The sequence below is a fragment of the Triticum urartu genome, chromosome 5A, assembly GCF_056163025.1.
Source record: "Triticum urartu cultivar PI428250 chromosome 5A, HENAU_Tu73, whole genome shotgun sequence".
NCBI classification, from domain to species: Eukaryota; Viridiplantae; Streptophyta; class Magnoliopsida; order Poales; family Poaceae; genus Triticum; species Triticum urartu.
Genome location: NC_141877.1, coordinates 497,059,151 through 497,076,900, shown reverse-complemented (window position 1 = coordinate 497,076,900; position 17,750 = coordinate 497,059,151).

The window sequence follows — 17,750 nt, the reverse complement described above, 5'->3', positions numbered from 1 at the left end:
AGTGCTCGCCCCAGAGCGCCGCCGCCTGTTCGCCGCCCGGGGGCGCATCGAAGTCCGTGGTGGTGGTGAAGTACTGGAAGAGGTCGTTGGCTTCGGGGTGGCCGACCTGGACGACGTCCAGGAGTTCGCGGCGCGCCTCCTGGAACAGTCCACCGCCCGGCGCCGCGAAGGAGAACTTGGTGCGCACCAGCTCCGCGGCCTCGCCGATGTCGAAGAAGTCCTCGCCCGGCTCGAAGAGCAGCGCCGCCGCCTTGCCGAGCTCCGCGCGCGCGGTCTCGCAGCACTCGATGATGGCGCCCACGTCGGTGGCGACCTGCTGCTCGGCACCCTCCAGATCCTCCGCCACCAACCTCTCCAAGTCCAGCTCGTCGAGCTGGAACCCCCCCTCCTCCTCCACCTCCTGAGCCATGGGCCGCGGCACCGCCATCTCTCTCCTCCCTCCCTCTCGGTCTCGGGCGCGCGTGTTGTGTGGGGGATTGTAGTGGAGAGAGAGAGGGGTGGGGTGGGAGGGGTTGGGATTTATAGGAACACCGGAAGCGTAGTATGGGCCTGCAAGTTGCCAGTTGGGAGTGGTTTGAACTTGATCATCTCGATCGGCATCCAAAGCTGATACTGTAATTAGAGGGAAAAGAATTCTATAAGACCAGGTCTCACGCAAAACCCATTTTCATGGATGACACGTGACATTCATAAATCACAAAGCATCCCCAACCCCTCACTTTGTGATTTGTGAATGTCACGTATCATCCATCAGGACGGGTCTCACCTGCTAACCGTGAGACCTGGTCTCATATAATTTTTTTTCTTAATTAGAGCCGGTAGAGATAGTACCGAGCGACAGAAATACAGAAGAAACGTCATAACATTATGGCAACAACACTACTGAAGAAGTGCATTTTTCAGCTCAATTTTGCACCACATCGTAGCAAAAATGTTCGTAAACGGCCCACATCTATTAATTTCAACTCTTTTGTGATATGCAATATGGCAAACAAGTACTTCTCATCAATGACAATCATTTTAGATTTTGGTGCACCTGCGACGGTCAAGCACCGTCACCTCCCGCTCCTTGTCGATAGAATATCACAGAGTATACAAAATGTATACACAACAGTCATGTTGTCACCTTATCCAAATTATATTTATAGGCCTGCAATAGCTTAACCAAAATAGTAATTTTGTCGAGGGACTTTTTGTCGATTGTAACAGCGGAGTACATGGAATTTGTAGTCCAAAAAAAAAGTCAAGTCAAGAGACCAGGGGGGCTTAGGCATAGATCAAAGTGGCACACAATTTTACCCCAGTTCAGGCTCCCGAGGAGGATAAAAGTCATAGTTTCTTCCATGCTCTTATCTTATACTAGATGACCCATTGTATCAAATGGAGCGGTGTCCAAGTACATCCAAGAAGTGAGGTAAGGAATTCACACGTTCTTTGATATATCTCCTTCTTCCCCTTCTTAGTTGCTACATTATAATAACTTGTCCCCAGCATTTCGCCTTTTCGTTTGAGTCAAACATGTGTTTGAGTCGAGGACCTAGAGGGACGGATCATAGTCATAGATGACCCACTGCACCAACTGGCGCAAAGGCCAAATACAAATGAGAAGTGAGGAAACGGTAACCGAAAGGAATGCCCCTGCAACAATGGCGTTGGAATTAACCTTGGGAGTCGGACTTGACCATTGCATCGGTGATCCGGGTTCAACCATGGGGAGTTAGACTTGACATTTGCATGGGTGAGACGGACTCGACCATGGGGGTCAAACTCGACCAATCGATGGGTGAGTTGAACTCGACCATGGGAATCGAACCCGGTCATTACATGGGTGAGTTGGACTCGGCCGTTCCATGAGGGAGGCAGACTATACCGTGGTTGCCAGACTCGACCAATGCATGGGTGAGTCAGGTTCACCCCCTGCATAGGTGAGTTGTACTCGACCGGAGGAGTCGGACCCGACTGGCCCGAGCTTGTGCATGGGTGAACTCGACCAGAGTAGGACTAGACCTCTCCATGAGTGAACTTGACCAAAAGAGTAGGATTGGACCACTGCTTGGGTGAGTCGGATACCATTCCACTGGTGAGTTGAACTCGGTTATGGGAGTCAGTCTTGAGCATAGCAGGGGTGAGTCGGACTCGGTCAGAGGAGTCCGGACCCTCTCATTGCTTGCATGAGTTAGACTCGGCCAGAGAAACCATGCATGGGTGAGTCGTACTCGACCAGAGGAGTCGAACCAAACCACTGCATGGGTGAGTCAGACTCGATCATGAGAGTCGGGTTTACATTATAGGGGTGAGTCGGACCCGACAATAGGAGTTGGACACAACCATGGTTGAGTCGGAATCGACCATTTCATGGGTGAGTTGAACTCGGCCAATGTGTGTTTTAGTCGGACTTAGCCATGCCAATGATGAGTCGGACTTGGATGTTGGGGTGTTGATAACCCATAAGTATAGGGGATCGCAACAGTTTTTGAGGGTAGAGTATTCAACACAAATTTATTGATTCGACACAAGGGGAGCCAAAGAATATTCTCAAGTATCAGCAACTGAGTTGTCAATTCAACCACACCTAGAAACTTAATATCTGCAGCAAAGTGTTTAGTAGCAAAGTAATATGATAGTAGTGGTAACCGTAGCAAAAGTAATATTTTTGGTTTTATAGTGATTGTAACAGTAGCAACGGAAAAGTAAATAAGCGAAGAACAATATAGGAAAAGCTCGTAGGCAATGGATCAGTGATGGATAATTATGTCGGATGTGATCAATCATGCACCAGTTATAACATAGGGTGACACAGAACTAGCTCCAGTTCATCAATGTAATGTAGGCATTTATTCCGAATATAGTCATACGTGCTTATGGAAAATAACTTGCATGACATCTTTTGTCCTACCCTCCCGTGGCAGCGGGGTCCTATTGGAAACTAAGGGATATTAAGGCCTATTTTTAATATAGTACCGGACCAAAGCATTAACACATAGTGATTACATGAACTCCTCAAACTACGATCATCACCGGTAAGTATCCCGATTATTGTCACTTCGGGGTTAACGGATCATAACACATAATAGGTGACTATAGACTTGCAAGATAGGATCAAGAACTCACATATATTCATGAAAACATAATAGGTTTAGATCTGAAATCATGGCACTCGGACTCAAGTGACAAGCATTAAGCATAGTAAAGTCATAGCAACATCAATCTCAGAACATAGTGGATACTAGGGATCAAACCCTAACAAAACTAACTCGATTACATGATAAATCTCATCCAACCCATCACCGTCCAGCAAGTCCATAATGGAATTACTCATGCACGGCAGTGAGCATCATGAAATAGGTGATGGAGGAAGGTTGATGATGACAATGGCGACGGATTCCCCTCTCCGGAGCCCCGAACGGACTCCAGATCAACCCTCCCGAGAGAGTTTAGGGCATGGCGGCGGCTCAGTATCGTAAAACGTGATGAATCATTCTCTTTGATTTTTTTTCTCCCCAAACACGAATATATGGAGTTGGAGTTGAGGTCGGTGGAGCGTAAGAGGGGGGCCACGAGGCAGGAGGGCGCGCTCAGGGGGGTAGGCGCGCCCCCACCCTTGTGGATAGGGTTTCGGCCCCCTGAAGTGGATTCTTCTTCCAGTATTTTTTATATATTCCAAAAATAATCTCTGTTGATTTTCAGGTCATCCCGAGAACTTTTATTTCTGCACAAAAATAACACCATGGCAATTCTGCTAAAAACAGCGTCAGTACGGATTAGTTCCATTCAAATCATGCAAGTTAGAGTCCAAAACAAGGACAATTTTTTTTGGAAAAGTAGATACAACGGAGACATATCAACTCCCCCAAGCTTAAACATTTGCTTGTCCTCAAGCAATTCAGTTGATAAACTGAAAGTGATAAAGAAAAACTTATACAAACTCTGTTTGCTCTTGTTGTTGCAAATATGTAAAGCCAGCATTCAAGTTTTCAGCAAAGATTATGAACTAACCATATTCACAATAATATTTAGGTCTCATGTTTACTCATATCAATGGCATAATCAACTAGCTAGCAATAATAATAAATTTTGGATGATAACACTTTCTCAAAACAATAATAATATGATATAACAAGATGGTATCTCGCTAGCCCTTTCTGAGACTGCAAAACATAAATGCAGAGCACCTTTAAAGATCAAGGACTGACTTGACATTGTAATTCATGGTAAAAGAGATCCAGTCAAGTCATACTCAATGTAAACTAACAGTAATACATGCAAATGACAGCGGTGATCCCCAACTGGTGCTTTTTAGCAAGAGGATGATGAATCAATATAAAAGTAAATGGATAGGCCCTTCGTAGAGGGAAGCAGGGATTTGTAGAGGTGCCAGAGCTCGGTTTTGAAATAGAGATGAATAATATTTTGAGCGGTATACGTTCATTGTCAACATAACAACCGAGATATCTCGATATCTTCCATGCTACACACATTATAGGCGGTTCCCAAGCAGAATGGTAAAGTTTATACTCCCCCACCACCAACAAGCATCAATCCATGGCTTGCCCGAAACAACGGGTGCCTCCAACTAACAACAATCCTGGGGAAGTTTTGTTTGCAATTATTTTGATTTGATTTGAGAATGAGACTGGGCATCCCGGTGACCAGCCATTTTCTCGTGAATGAGGAGCAGAGTCCACTCCTCTTGAGAATAACCCGCCTAGCATGGAGGATACAGACAGCCCTAGTTGATACATGAGCTATTCGAGCATACAAAACATAATGTTTATTTGAAGGTTTAGAGTTTGGCGCATATAATTTACTTGGAACGACAGGTAGATACCGTAAATAGGAAGGTATGGTGGACTCATATGGAATAACTTTGGGGTTTATGGAATTGGATGCACAAGCAGTATTCCCGCTTAGTACAAATGAAGGCTAGAAAAATACTGGGAAGCGACGAGCTAGAGAGCGACAATAGTAATGAACATGCACTACACCACAACACTACATCCGCGACAGTCAGGTTCGTTGGGAAAACAGCTTCCCATGACAGACGGTCGGTTGGGAAAAATTATTGCCGACCGATCTTGTCTGTTGAGGAAAGTCCAGACGGGAAAAGCCTTTCCCGACCGACATATCTTTGCCGACCGATCGCTTGTTGGCTATGGGGCATTTTTCCCGACCGACATTCTGTTGAGCCTGCCATGGTCCTTTCCCGACCAACAGTCTATTGGGCCTGCCATGAAGCTTTCCCGACCGACTGTTTGACAGAATTTGTTTTCCCGACCAACAGTCTATTGGGCCTTCTAGGAGGCTTTCCCGACCGACTGTGTGACAGGGTTTGTTTTCCCGACCGACTTTTCGTTGGCCTATGCGTTAGCTTTCTTCGACAGACTATGAGATGGTTTTTTCGTTTTGCCCACAAACATCCAATAGCCCTCAATAGCTTATATTTGCGTCACCAACAAAATATCAATCAAGTTTCATGTTTCATAACAATAACATGCATGTCCTCACAATAATAAACCATAACCAAACAATAAAACATTAATTAATTTCAGATGTAAATAGTTCATCCATTACAATATGGTTCATTTTGTCAGACACAATGCGAGTTTACAATATGGTATATAAAATGCATCTCCAACGATTCAGTCACCATTACACAAAATATCCCATTTACACAAACCACCAGCTTCATGTTTCCTCATCCTCTTGCCTGTCTTTCCTACATAATGTAAAGAAGTTGTGATTACATTCATAAAGACAATGGCACCATAAAAATTTGTATAAAGCATAGCATTGAGAACAACTATTACTTCATAAGGCAAGCTAGTACCGACACACCTACTAAGAAAGGCACTCCATTCAAGTTTAGGTAACCATGTAAAGGGGCATACTAAGCACTAGTTAAAGTGTCCTTATTTCTAGACACTATATTCATTGATAACAAGAAGGCTTCTGTGAATATCAACAAGTTAAATTATACAAGGAGCTGCCCATTAGATGACTTTACTGTGACCGCATTAAAATTTAGAAAGTAGTTGGCAACATAACGAATAGTTTTAAACTAAAACTGAGAGCGACCTTCTCCGACATTAGCTCATTTTATGGAGCGTAATTGTATTTCTCACCAAATATTAAACATAATGGGCCAAAAATATGTAGGCGTTTACAGAATACTTCAGACTTTATTTACCGCGGTAACTTCTATAGCTCAGACCTCTAAAAGCAGCCAAGCTAGATACTACAATTACACTATACAAAATTTATCCATGTTCTGGTTCTTTTATCATATGATTAATAGATGCATCAAAATACCTGATAATGAGCTAGCAGGTCGACATATCTTCGAGTATGAGAGGTGAACTGTACATAGCCAGGAATTCCCAGGACACCATGTGCTAGAGGTTTTTGAAAATCCATTTCTGCAGCACAAAGCACATTGATCGGTGTTGGCAACGCTCCTGCATACCCTTTAGGTGGATAGGCAAATGCTTGCACACCATGTGTCGATTGAACCCTGCAAACTTCAGAGTGTCAATGGTGTCAAGTAGAAGTAACAAATGCATCTATAATATTCAATTGGTTAGGTACACACTTAAAACTTCAGAAAATCTCCAGAGATAGACTTGTTCTATCTTCTAAGTGGTATCAGGACTGATGCAAAATGTCCAACCAACTGTTCGACATTCAATTGTAACCTATCTTAGTATCTGAAAATGTAATCCGCTGAGCGTAAAATTTCCATCCCAGCATGAAAATTTATTGTTCAAATCAGTAGAGAAGTTATTTGCAACAGAAATGGACCACGAGATAGTAGTATGATTGTACATCAGTCTGATGGTGTATTTCTTTTCTTCATTCTAAGAAAAATACAATCATGCTTGTGCTTTCATCCGCTAATCAAAAATGACTAATGAAAGGATGATGTATAGACGAGCGACCAGAAAAGATCTATGTACCTCTTACCTGACTGCGACGCCATTGTGCACGAATAGAAGCAACTTCTTGAAGAATCCTCGGTTCTTCCTCTTGTTCCAGATTCATGTACAACTATTCGGTTGCACCCTCACATGTTAACATGTACGTAGGTTTGATTGCTGAGTTCTCTATCGAATATTCTGCAATGTTATTGCACATAAATGGATGTATTCATTACACTTATTACAAAGAAAAATATAGTATCTCCCAAAGAAAATAATCATGGATTCATGTACAGCAATCATGTTTTCATTACACTTACCATCAAAGCATTAATCATGTATAATGCTGAAATAACAAAATAGGTACTTACCGGGAAAATCATGTATCCTGGATTTTAGTGGTTCCAGGATAAATACCTATTTTATTACCAATCCTCAAACTTAACAAAGTAAGCAGCCTCACTTATTAATCATGGAGCTGGTCATCTTTAATGGCTAATATCTATTATGCAAAATTTATTTTAGCTAGTCACCTACCACAAAGATAAAACAATAATCAAATCTAGGTCAGAGGTGGAGGCAGGGGGTGCGAGCAGGGGTCAGACACCCCCCATCACCTCGCCCCCTGTGAGTTTTCGTTACCTGGTACTGATATGAACTGTACGTATACATAAAGTGCAAACCTGTTTTTTTAGTGTTTGACACTAATGGCCTAGCATGAATTTTCCAGCCCAAACGCCCAGCGTGAGAAAGCATCGCTTGATGCCCTGATCGCTTGTTGTACGCATCAGAAAAAAAACTACATGCATCCGTGAGATCAGGTAGTCTGTTTCCTATCCCCTACGTCGTCGTCTCCTCTGCCCGCCCGTAGCTGCGGCACAAGGCGGAGGCCACTCCACTCATGTGGAGATTGAATCCATGATGAAGACCATGCCAGCTTGTGTGCTGCACCGGCATCATGCATCATAAGATCAGCTTCAAAGAATCTAGGTACATCACTGGTAAATAATATTTGTGAATTAATACAACTTCGTTGAAGACAGTGGCGGTAAAATTACAATATAGGATTCTAGTTTTACTCCTCGTTTAACGTTTGAAACAGTATGTATGAAGAGAAAGGATACAACAGAAACATATTCGTTTTTTCCCAGCCTAACATATGGTTTTCAAGCCCATTGCTTCTAGTTCAAACGTTACAGAAAATGCAAATCCACCTGACAAGCAACCGTTGTAGATGATAATTCCAACCCCAATCCTGTTGATATGCAACTGGTAGAAATGTAGCTTTTTTATATATTACCAGACATATGTTGCAATACAATCATATCAGTTCTACTTTAGGGACTATATTCTTGTGTTGTGTCTCTCAAACGATTATTATCTTCCTCGCCCCCCTCATGTCTAAATCCTGACTTCGCCCCTGATCAAGGTTCCATCAGTTGCATGCTCAAAGAATAAGATTTGGCATATCATTCATGACAAAATGGCCAGATAAGAAAAAACAAGCAACCTGACATAATCTCAATTACACATCGGAAGTGAGAATAAGCAAAAATAATGCAAGAAACCAGCAAATAGTATAGCAAAACTCAAGATGTGAAAAAAGTACTCACCTATCCAAATCCACTTGATGTGATGCAGGTATAAAAATCATCCAGTGGCCTTTTGTTAGTAGTTGAGTAATTGCCTAAATATCCACCAAACCTATGAAAGTTTGTTTGACCCTGCAAAAAATCATTATCCAATTCAGTCTGCTAACAATCACATGATAGTAATCGATGGCTAGGGTTTGAACTTTAGTGCTTCAAAATCATTTTTATTCCATGTATCAAAGCAGCATAGATTTGTTTTGAAAGAGATCAATATGCAGAGAGGTGTGGGCACTGGCCATTGGGGCTATTGAGACACACACACACACACATTTTTTTTCGAAAAGGAGGAATACCCCCGGCCTCTGCATCTGGACGATGCATACGGGCACTTTATTGATTATAACACAAGACCTTACAAATTCGTACAACAGTAAGACCAAAGCCACCATCTTCGCAACCTCTGTCGCTACTCCTATCTAACTGATGAAGGGGCGCTGATGGTCTGGGCCTAATACCAAATAGACCTCGCAGCCAAACCTAACATCTGAGACCTGAGGTCCCAACCAGGACTCCTTCCGGGTATGGGCACCCACCAGTCCGGCGTGCTCTTCAACCAGGCCCCCTGCCGGGTATGAGGTCGCCGCAGCCACGTACCATCAATCCATCTTCAGAGCTGTACTGTTGCATGAACCATGCCAGGCCTCTCTGCCATCAACGCCACCACGACGCCAGACAGCGCCACCATCCTGCGCTCGTCCATCATCACACGCCCACCGACGATACCCCTACTGCTCCATGCCGCCGAGACTCGCCGTTGTCGATGTACCAGATGCCACGCCGCTCCTCCGACGCGAACACGAAAAACAGGAAACGCCCTCAAGATACAAGGGGCACTCTGCACAACCTGAAAGGCGCCGCGAGCAGCTGCAGAAATCCAGCCGGCAGCCAAAGCCCCCACCTTCATGAGCCCACACCCGAATCCTAGCTCCCCAGGCAACGCCTCCAAGGAGGGGATGACGCCCATGGCGCCACCGCTGCCCAATCCAGACCGGATTTTGGGTTTTCACCCAGGAGAGGACCGGAGGTGACAAGAATAAGGACCACGACACCGCCTTCAGGAAGGATGCGTCGCCCGAAGTCGACGCCGCTGTCGAGCCGAACCAGCCGGCCTAGGGTTTCCCCCGGTCCCAATCTGTACCACCATCCCCAGAAGCACCGGAACCAGCAGCATCCACCGGCCACAAGCGCAAAGGGGAAGGAGCGGGAAGGATGGAGTAGCAGGCCTCCAGATCTGGCGAGGACGAAGGCCCCCGAACTGCCGCCGCCAAGCGCCGACTCCCCACCACCCGAGCGGTCGAGGACGCCGGGCAGAGTCCCCGCGCACACCGTCCAGAGCGCGAATGGCGGCGCCGAACCAGCAGGGGCCGCCGCCCCGTGGATCCAGATCTCCGCGAAGGGACGATGAAGGCCTCGCCGCCACCTTCCTCGGCAGCCGCGCGACGCATCGGCGGCTCCTCTAGTGGCGACGAGGAGGAGAAGAAGGGGGAGGGGGACCACCGGCGGCGGCTAGGGTTAGCCGCCCGTGTCGCCCCTGTTGGAGCGACGCGGGGGCACACACACACACACACATAGAGAGAGAGAGAGAGAACTTACTGATGATGTTGCGCCGTGGATGGCTAAGAGAGATGGGGGCACCAGCCACCGCGCCCCTAGTCTCCAGAAGTTAAGGGAGCAGAGGCCGCACGCCTCGTTCCGAAACACCAGGGTCGAAGGGACCTTGTCCCGCTCAGATCTGCAACCATGGGAGTGGGGAAGAGGGAGCTGCGTATGGGTTGGGGCGGTGGCGCCATAGGAGGGAGGTGAGAGGTGACCTCACCGAGCGCTTGGGCAGGAACAAAAAGTGCCGCCACCGGCAGCTGGGTGAGGACATCGGCGCCGCAGGACCACCTCCAAATGGGAAATCAGCAGCGTTGTGGGGATGGTGATGGAGTGGTGGGAGGAAGAGATGGATGGAGTGGTGGAACCGTCGCCAGATGCGAGCATCGCCGCCGCCGCTCAGATCGGAAGAGAAAGAGATAAGGGAGAGAGGACAGAGATAGCGGTGTTGTGTTTTTTTCTTGAGCGGATGATGTTTTAGGAGGTGGGCTGTTGTGGCGCGGCATGAAAATTTTGGATGGGCTTCGCGCTAAGTTTCGCAGGCGCGCGCACTGATATTTTGGGTGGCCAGTTGGCGGCCCGCGGTCGGTCAGGAACATTTGCCGACCGATTGTGTGACACGAGTGCAACTATTACCATCCAACGGTTTGACGCTATACATTTCAGCATTCCGGACCGACAGTTGGTTGTTATATGTGAGTAATACCAACCAACGGTCTGATAGAAGTTTTACAAACAAACAGTCGGTTGGCAAAACTGACTTTTCCCAACACACGTCTGTAGGGAATGCAGTGTCGTGGTGTAGTGATGCATTAAAAATAATCAACACCGAATGCAAGCATGAGTAGGATATAATGCACCATGAACATAAATATCGTAGAGGATATGTTGATTTTGTTTCAACTACATGCGTGAACATGTGCCAAGTCAAGCCACTCGAATCGTTCAAAGGAGGATACCACCCTATCATACCACATCACAACCATTTTAATAGCATGTTGGCACGCAAGGTAAACCATTATAAACTCCTAGCTAATTAAGCATGGCATAAGAAACTACAATCTCTAATTGTCATTGCAAACATGTTTCTTTCATAATAGGCTGAATCAGAAACGATGAACCAATCATATTTACGAAAACAAGAGAGGTCGAGTTCATACCAGCTTTTCTCATCTCAATCAGTTCATCATATATCGTCATTATTGCCTTTCACTTGCACAACCGAATAGTGTGGAAAATAATAATAGTGCACGTGCATTGGACTAAGCTGGAATCTGCAAGTATTCAATTCAACAGATAAGACAAGGTAATATGGGCTCTTTGTTAGATCAACAATAATGCATATGAGAGCCACTCAACATTTTCATTATGGTCTTCTCCTCTCGACCCCCAAAAGAAAGAAAGAAAACAAACTATTTACACGGGAAAGCTCTCAACAAGCAAAAGAAGAACGGGAAATCTTTTTTGGTTTTATTTTTAATTACTACTACTACAGGCATGGAAAGTAAACTAGCTAAAAGATACAACTATTTTTTTTAGTTTTTCTTAAGGTTTTTCAAACACACAAGAAGAAAGCTCAAAAAGAAAATAAACTAGCATGGATGATACAATGAAAAAGTATGAGCACCGACAACTTGCATGAGTGTGTGAACATGAATATAATATCGGTGAGAGATACGTACTCCCCAAGCTTAGGCTTTTGGCCTAAGTTGGTCTATGCCCATGGATCAAAGTTGTAGCTGGGGCCGTACTGAGATGCAGCGGCAATTTCCTGATGAGCTGCAGCTTGGAGGCGAGCTGCCTCCGCCCTCCTCTCGTACTCGGTCGCCTCCTCCCTAGTTATAACATATCTCTCTTTGGCCTGAGAGTCAAAGAAAGCAAGAGCAGGGAGAGCGACGTGATAGGTGTGTTGTCTGTCGAAGATTAGTCGGTACTGGAGGAACTGATTGTTCCTCTCAACAAACTGATGACGAACCATTGCATTATAATATAAATAAGCAGGAGGCAACTCAATATCACCTCCACGTATGGGTATCTCAAGAAAATCAACTAAACGGGTTGCATAAATTCCACCAAAGAAATCTCCATCAATACTATTATTATGCAACCTACGTGCAACAATGGCCCCCAAGTTATATTTCCTATCTCCTAATACAGCACTCTTGAGAACACTAAGATCAATAACATACATGTGACATGCCTCATCCTTAACATTTATGCATCTACCTATGAAGAGAGCAAAATAATGTATTGCAGGAAAATGAATGCTCCCTATGGTAGCTTGCGTGATTTCCCTAGATTCCCCCACAGTTATACTAGCAAGAAAGTCTTTATATTCAGATTTGCGAGGTTCACTGACATTACCCCACTGTGGGAGTTTACAAGCAGTGTTAAAATCTTCCAAGTCCATGGTATAAGATTTATCATAAAGATCAAATAGGAAAGTTTGAGAATTGCGTGATGATATAAATTTAAACCTTCTCACAAATGAATCAGTTAAATAGAGGTACTAACGGCACTTATCTGCCACGAAGTCTCAAGATCAACGTTACGCACATATGCTTAAAATTCCTCCTTAATCCCTGCCCGAACCACAAAGTCCTCTGACGACCATTCACAAGGCCGCACTTGAGCATCTCTTGGTAGTTCATTGTCCGGCTCGCGTATTGCGGGCCTTGGGCCTTGCTTCCTTGAGGAACCACCTTGATACATTTTCCTAAACATATTTCTTCCTCTAAAAAAATTTCTAAAATTTTTAGTAACTTAAAATAAAAGTGAACCAAACTCAACAAAATTCATAGCAACTACTCCTACAAGTGTCTAGAGGCTATATCATGCATTAAAACTACTTTTGACCATATAAATTTGACACGCAAGCTCAATAACAAGGGCACCTAAGCAGCAAAAATTAGCAATGAATAAAGTACTAGAACAAAAACTAATTGGACCATTGGAGGAGTCACATACCAAAGAACAATCCCCCCAAAGCAGTTTTGTGAGAGGAGCTTTGAGCAAGGAGATCGAAAATGACAGCAAGATGAGCAAGAACTCGGGTTTGACCTGGCTAGTGATTTTTTTGGGAGGAAGGAGTGTGTGATGGCTGGAATAAGTGGAGGGGACCCACGTGAGGTCCATGAGGCAGGGGGCGCGCCCTCCACCCTCGTGGGCACGTGGTTGCTCCCCCTGTTGTGTTTTCAATGCCAGATATTCTCAAATATTCTAGAAAAAATCATATTTAATTTTTCAGGGCATTTGGAGAACTTTTATTTTCGGGGTATTTTTTTATTGCATGGATAATTCAGAAAACAGATGTAAAAATACTTTTTTTTTCTTTATTTAATATAAATAGTATAAAGTAAAAAGAGGGTACAGAGAGTTGTGTTTTCTAACTTCATCCATCTCATGCTCATCAAAAGGAATCCACTAACAAGGTTGATCAGGTCTTGTTAACAAACTCATTTCGAATAACATCAAACCGGAGAAATTTCGAATAACACTAGGTTACCTCAACCGGGATATGCACATCCCCAACAATAAGAATATCATATTTCTTCTTGACAGTAGGAAGAGGAAATTCAAAACCTCCAATAGTAATTGTTGAAAAGTTTCCAATAGAATTGATACTGTGGACTTGAGGTTGTTTTCTCAAAAAGTGTACCGTATGCTTATTACCATTAACATAAAAAGTGACATTGCCTTTATTGCAATCAATAACAGCCCCTGCAGTATTCAAAAAGGGTCTTCCAATAATAATAGACATACTATCGTCCTCGGAAATATTAAGAATAATAAAGTCCGTTAGAATAGTAATGTTTGCAACCATAACAGGCACATCCTCACAAATACCGACAGGTATAGCAGTTGATTTATCAGCCATTTGCAAAGATATTTCAGTAGGTGTCAACTTATTCAAATCAAGTCTACGATATAAAGAGAGAGAGGCATAACACTAACACCGGCTCCAAGATCACATAAATCAGTTTTAACATAGATTCTCTTAATGGAGCATGGTATAGTTGGTACTCCGAAATCTCCTAGTTTCTTTGGTATTCCACCCTTAAAAGTATAATTAGCAAGCATGATGGAAATTTCAGCTTCCCGTATCTTTCTTTTATTAGTAACAATATATTTCATGTACTTCGCATAAGGATTCATTTTAAGCATATCTGTCAAACACATACACAAAAGGATATGTCTAATCATTTCAGCAAAGCGCTCAAAATCCTCATCATCCTTTTTCTTGGATGGTTTAGGAGGAAAAGGCATGGGTTTCTGAACCTATGGTTCTCTTTCTTTACCATGCTTCCTAGCAACAAAGTCTCTCTTATTATAACATTGATTCTTTGATTGTGGGTTATCAAGATCAACAGCAGGTTCAATTTCTACATCATTATCATTGCTAGGTTGAGCATCAACATGAACATCATCATTAACATTATCACTAGGTTCATGTTCATTACCAGATTGTGTTTCAGCATCAGAAATAGAAATACCATTGGGATTCTCAGGTATGTCAACAACAGGTTCACTAGAAGCATGCAAAGTCCTATCATTTTTCTTTTTCTTCCTCTTAGAAGGACTAGGTGCATCAACATTAGTTATTTGAGAATCTTGCTCAATTCTCTTAGGATGGCCTTCAGGATACAAAGGTTCCTGAGTCATTTTACCACCTCTAGTCATAACTCTAACAACATTATCATTTTTCTTATTATTTAATTCATTGAGAAAATCATTCTGAGCTTTAAGCACTTGTTCTACTTGAGTGGTAACCGTAGAAGCATGCTTACTAATAAGTTTAAGTTCACCTTTAACACTAGCCATATAATCACTCAAGTGTTCAAGCATATCAACATTGTGTTTCAATTGTCTACCAACATAAGCATTGAAATTTTCTTGTTTAACCATAAAGTCATCAAACTCATCCAAGCATTGGCTAGCAAGCTTAGTAAATGGAATTTCACATTTATCAAATCTATAGAGAGAATTTACCTTTACTACCTGTGTCGGGTTATCAAGACCATGTATTTCTTCAATGGGTGGTAAATTCTTAACATCTTCAGCTTTAATACCTTTTTCTTTCATAGATTTCTTTGCCTCCTGCATATCTTCAGGACTGAGAAATAGAATACCCCTTTTCTTCGGAGTTGGCTTAGGAGTTGGCTCAGGAAGTGCCAATTATTTTCATTTGTCAACATATTATTTAATAGCAATTTAGCTTGATTAACAGTTCTTTCCCTGAAAACACAACCAGCACAACTATCCAGGTGGTCTCTGGAAGCATCAGTTAGTCCATTATAAAAGATATCAAGTATTTCATTCTTCTTGAGAGGATGATCAGGCAAAGAATTAAGTAATCGTAGAAGCCTACCCCAAACTTGTGGGAGACTTTCTTCAAAATTATATATTTCCCTTAAGGCAGCTTGTTTCTTATGAGCGGCGAAATATTTAGCAGAGAAGTAATAAATCATGTCCTGGGGACTATGCACACAACCAGGATCAAGAGAATTAAATCATATTTTAGCATCACCCTTTAATGAGAATAGAAATAACTTAAGGATAAAGTAATAACGAGTTCTCTCATCGTGAGTAAATAGGGTGGCTATATCATTTAATTTAGTAAGATGTGCCACAACAGTTTCAGATTCATAACCATAGAAAGGATCAGATTTAACCAAAGTAATTAACTCAGGATCGACGGAGAAATCATAATCCTTATCAGTAATAAAGATAGGTGAAGTAGTAAAAGCAGGGTCATGTCTCATTCTAGCATTTAAAGACTTTTCTTTAAGCTTAGCTAATAATTTCTTAAGATCGGATCTATCATTGCAAGCAAGAAAGTCTCTAGCAGTTTCTTCATCTATAACATAACCCTCAGAAACAATAGGCAATTCATATCTAGGGGGAGAATCTTCATCATCACTTTCATCAATATTAGCAGTTTCAATAATTTCATTCTCTCTAGCCCTAGCAAGTTGTTCATCAAGAAATTCATCTAGTGGCACAGTAGTATCAAACATAGAAATAGTTTCATCATAAGCATCATGCAAAGCAGAAGTGGCATCATCAATAACATGCGACCTATCGGAATCAATAACATGTGTAGGTGTCGCAAGTTACTCAAAACAGAAGGTGAATCAAGTGTAGAGCTAGATGGCAGTTCCTTACATCCCCTCGTAGTTGAGGGAAAAATCTTGGTTTTTGATCTTTCAAGTTCTTTATAGTGATAAGAAGATATAAATCCCAAGTGACTCAAAGAATAGAGCTATGCTCCCCGATAACGTCGCCAGAAAATAGTCTTGATAACCCACAAGTATAGGGGATCGCAACAGTTTTCGAGGGTAGAGTATTCAACCCAAATTTATTGATTCGACACAAGGGGAGCGAAATAATATTATCAAGTATTAGCAGCTGAGTTGTCAATTCAACCACACCTGGAAACTTAATATCTGCAGCAAAATGTTTAGTAGCAAAGTAATATGATAGTAGTGGTAACCGTAGCAAAAGTAATATTTTTGGTTTTATAGTGATTGTAACAGTAGCAACGGAAAAGTAAATAAGCGAAGAACAATATAGGAAAAGCTCGTAGGCAATGGATCAATGATGGATAATTATGTCGGATGTGATCAATCATGCACCAGTTATAACATAGGGTGACACAGAACTAGCTCCAGTTCATCAATGTAATGTAGGCATTTATTCCGAATATAGTCATACGTGCTTATGGAAAATAACTTGCATGACATCTTTTGTCCTACCCTCCCGTGGCAGCGGGGTCCTATTGGAAACTAAGGGATATTAAGGCCTATTTTTAATATAGTACCGGACCAAAGCATTAACACATAGTGATTACATGAACTCCTCAAACTATGGTCATCACCGGTAAGTATCCCGATTATTGTCACTTCGGGGTTAACGGATCATAACACATAATAGGTGACTATAGACTTGCAAGATAGGATCAAGAACTCACATATATTCATGAAAACATAGTAGGTTCATATCTGAAATCATGGCACTCGGGCCCTAGTGACAAGCATTAAGCATAGCAAAGTCATAGCAACATCAACTCTCAGAACATAGTGGATACTAGGGATCAAACCCTAACAAAACTAACTCGATTACATGATAAATCTCATCTAACTCATCACCGTCCAGCAAGCCTGCGATGAAATTACTCACGCACGGCGGTGAGCATCATGAAATTGGTGATGGAGGACGGTTGATGATGACGATGGTGACGGATTTCCCTCTCCGGAGCCCCGAACGGACTCCAGATCAGCCCTCCCGAGAGAGTTTAGGGCTTGGCGGCGGCTCCGTATCATAAAACGCGATGAATCCTTCTCTCTGATTTTTTTTCTCTCCCCGAACATGAATATATGGAGTTGGAGTTGAGATCGGTGAAGCGTCAGGGGGCCCACGAGGTAGGGGGCGCGCCCATGGGTGTAGGCACGCCCCCACCCTTGTGGACAGGGTGTGGGCCCCTTGACGTGGATTCTTCTTCCAGTATTTTTTATATATTTCAAAAATAATCTCCGTTGATTTTCAGGTCATTCCGAGAACTTTTATTTCTGCACAAAAATAACACCAT